The following is a 4423-nucleotide window of genomic DNA, read 5'->3' on the forward strand; positions in this document are numbered from 1 at the left end:
TTTCCGCTTTTACTTATAGACGGAGCCCCGCGCCAGCTGCATTCTGGGGCATGTAGTCCGGAGGCGGGAGGGCGGCGCAGCGCCCCCTACCGTCCCACTGCGGAGCCTGCAGGCCCATGCAGCGGGCAGCAAGAGGGCGGAGGTGGCAATTGCTGCCAGCTGCAGCCCAAGGGGCCTTTACCCTAGGATTAAATGCGAGGAGCAAATTCAAAGCTACAGTTACATCTGCTCCATGGTTATTTCTCCCACAGAGATGTGAAAGGATGGAAAGTGCACACAACCTTAACCCTGGTCCCACCCCCACCAACCAAACCCCTTGGGCACTCAGGTTGCAGTTTGGCCTTGTCTTCTTCACTATGGAACTTTACTCAAAAATTCCAAATGGTTCTCTCTCCCAGATGTTCCAGTGGGAATATTTCAAAAATGTCCCCTGTGTAGACATAACTAAAGAAGGCTATAGCAATGCAAAGACCAAGCTGCACTGATTTTAATGCTGCCACAATATGCAACCAGCCTATCAAAGTAGCAATGCAAGTTCACTTCTACCCTGTCAAAAACATTAATATGATTAAGATGTTTGCTGTTTGAGGATTATTATTTATAATATATAATTTAAGAAAACCATCTAGTAATTAATCATTAGAACAATTTACCACAGATTGTGGTGGATTCTATATCACTGACCATTTTTAAATCAAAATTGGGTGTTTTTCAAAGTGATATGCTCCAAAAAATACTTTAGACCTGTGTTATACAACTAGATGATCATAATGGTCTCTTCTGGTCTTGAAATTAATGAAAACACACAGAGAAAGATTTCACAAAGAAATCTTTTCTCCCATCTTTTGACAGTTATTGCAGTTAAATAACTAAATATTAACAAAACCAGAGTTTTTAATAGTCTAGTTGAACATCTCTTAGCTAGCCACACTCTTCGTTCATGTGAGTGTGAGGTAATAATGCTACTTATTCTCCGATCATCAATAGATTCTCCCAGAAAAAACATGGTAGGCTAGATCTGAAATTCTAATGTAAACAACAAACAAAAAATAATACTTTAAATTTTAGCAGGTCTTTATTGCATAATAAAGAAATAAAATTGGGCTCAGACAATGTTATTTTCCTTTGAATGTCAACTTTAAACCTTGGCCAAGCTACCCAAATTTAAACTAGTTTTGTAAACAAGTCAGTTTAATACAGTTCAAAGAATAAATCAGCCTGGGAAGTAGTTACACTGTTTTTACACCAATGTTAGACCATCTGCACTCTCCTTGAGAAAGTCAGGTCTCATATGACTTGCAAAATTCCTGACACTGTTTACCCTCATCTTTGATCTTCCGAAAAGGTTAAAAACGTAAACATTGAAAGATTGCTCTTCCAGATATACACTTATTTTAATAGAATATTCCAAATTTAGGCACCTGTGGTTATTTTAATTGCATGTCTGATTATAAGATTTAGATAGATGCAGATTCATGAAAATGAGTATATAATTATTGGCATCATTTGTCAAGCACACTTCTCACAAGAAATTTCCCCTGTTATTTGGGACCACATTTTATTTTTTCCATTATAATTTTATTTGTAAGCCTGCTCCATTCATATTAGACCCTATATTCATATATTGGGTCTAAGCCTGTGACATCTTGTGAGAGTCCACCTTAGAAGGCTCTATACCCACATCAGTTGCAACATAAAAATAGGAATTTGTTTCTCTACATTGGGTTGGTCATCCAATAAGTTGACAGAGCAATATCTGCTCTCCATCACCAATGACAACCCAAGACCTAGCTAGCCACTCACTGGTCTCACTTGCCTTGCACATACATTGGTTTATACACGAACCTCATGAGATTATGTCTTTGGCAGGAGGAGCCTGAAGCAATAGTCATAATCTAGATCTGTACTCTGCTGAGGGAACACACAAGCATATCCATATACAGTACTGGAAACCAAGAGAATTCCATTGGCATCTTCTGCATCAGGACAAAGAACCAGCAGTGGAACAGTTTTGGGCTGTATGCAGTCAAGTTATTCTGTAATGCTTGCAGACTCAGACAAAGGCAGCAACTGCTTGCTTTATTCCACATTGTTCTTGGGTGAGATTGATCAGATCTAGTGCAAGCGGGGCAGAAGTCTACCTTTTTTTGATTGAATTTCAGACTTTCTTGGTCTTGTATACAAGGATCTGAAAAGTGCTTAATGAACTCAGAGCTACGACCCTGGGACGTCTCATGTGACTCTAGTAAAAGAATCACAAAAGAGGCACGCACTTATTAGAATGACCTTCTTAGAATTCCAAGACAAAAAAACAACAACAACAAAGAATTGAGATGGAGTTATGGTTGCATCAGTCTGGTACGTATCAGTAATTTAAGATAATAAAAATTACACATATGTTTGTAATTATTCCAAAACCAAGCATTATAAGCCTAGGAAATTCAGATTGAAGGTTACATTTAAAAGAAATCTAAATAGATTAAAACTAACGATCTTAACTCTGCCCTGTAGTGGTGTCATCCAATAATTATAGGAATATGATTAAGGCATTTTAATGTTTGTGGTTCAGGATTAGCTTATGCTGATTTTTAGAGACATTAGATTTTTATTGTGTTTCCTTTCCTCTTGTGGTATTACTACAAGACAGAGTTAAGATTGTTTGGATGCCTACTGCATATCTTACCTTATCCTATTTGGATTTCTTTTACGTGTAACCTTAACTCTCAATTTCCTAAGTTTACAATGCTTGGCTTTGGGATAATGACAAGTATCTCTAGTGTTTTTTACCCTTAAATGAGATATGCATTCTCAAACTTAACTCAATCTTAACACTAAGGAAATTCTCAAACAAAATAAAACAAGTTTTTAAAAGAAACAAACATTTCATACTAAACAAAAACCCCAAAGCAAATGCTACCATGCACTATTTCTAATGATTGGATTATATGTAGTATCATTCTTAATTTATTTTAACTTTTAAGGGATGATTCAGCAGTACACCAAAACATCAAGTAGCCAGAGCACATCAGCCAAATAAGGTGGATCTACAGCTGCTTTGAATCACTAGAACAACTCAAAGCAGTTAAAGCATATGCAAGATCAGCACTACATAAAGGTAGAAGGCAGGGAGAATCCTATCCCTGAGTCCCAATGTCTGGGTGATTTAAGGACTCTCCTGCTCCGGCCTCAACTATTCCAGCAGAGCAGCCTTAAAAGCACTGGAGCCCAGGCTTGCACGCAACCCAGGGGCACAACAAGAATTTTCCTAAGGAGGGAGTTCATAGCTGTCCCTTTCCTGCTCTGTATCTAGCCCCAAGCTCTCTCTCCCTGCACCCAGACCCCTACTTCCCCACACCAAGCTTTATATTAAATCTCCTCCTGCTGCCCCACACCCAGCCCTGTGCTCTTTCCCCACATTGCCCCAAACCCAACTCTGAGCTCTTCCCCTTGTGATCTCCCAGCCCCAAACTCTTACCCAGAGCAGCAGTCAGGCTGAAGAGCACCATCCCGAGCAGGAGCCAGGCAGTTCTAGGAGTCACAGACCCCATCCTCCTCCTCCTGTGTTTTCACTTCCCCAGGAAGTAACAAAAGTCCAGATCCAATCCTCCCACATTTCTGAGGATTGGGCATTCCTGGAACCTGCTGCTTCTTTTCTCCCCAGAGGCTGGGATTACCTAGTTCCCATGGGTGCTGGAAGGCCTGCAGAAGTGTTGAGGGCGGGGGCAAGCAGGTGCACAGGTTCACACCACCTCTCAAATTTGGGCTGGTCACCTCCTATCATGATGGAGAGGCAGTCAGGCCAAACGTGAGTGAGAAGCATTACAACCTGACACCCAGGGTCACTGAGCCACTCAGATTTGGCCTGGCCACCCCTCCATCATGTATTCTCTGGTCAAGGCCCACAGCCCCCCGGTGCAGCACCCCTAATATACATGACAGAACCTTTGAAGAACAATAACAAATGTTCAGTCTCCCTCATGATGTGTTTCCAACTCTTGCAATTTTAGTATGAAGTATCCTGACATTTTGTGTTTTTTGTTTCAGAGTAACAGTTGTGTTAGTCTGTATCCGCAAAAAGAAAAGGAGGACTTGTGGCACTTTAGAGACTAACAAATTTATGTGAGCATAAGCTTTTGTGAGCTGATGTCCCAGCTCATGGACACAAGTGATTACAATAGAATCTCAATTTACTTTACAAAAGTAAGTTCCTAAGCCTCAGAATTGCAGAAGAAATCTTGAAGTGTGACCCAAATATTCTGAATTCCTAAAAAACAGAAGGCAAAGAAAAAACTCCAAGTTTTATTAATTAAAATATCATGGTTTTTAAAACAATCTCGTAACATTTGAGCACCTGAGATTGGCAATTCTGCTGTGCCACTGAGCGACTACAATCAATAGCTGCAGTTTATTTGTAGAGGAAGTG

This window comes from Lepidochelys olivacea (genome assembly GCF_965140295.1).
Source record: "Lepidochelys olivacea isolate rLepOli2 genome assembly, chromosome: 7".
Taxonomy (NCBI): domain Eukaryota; kingdom Metazoa; phylum Chordata; order Testudines; family Cheloniidae; genus Lepidochelys; species Lepidochelys olivacea.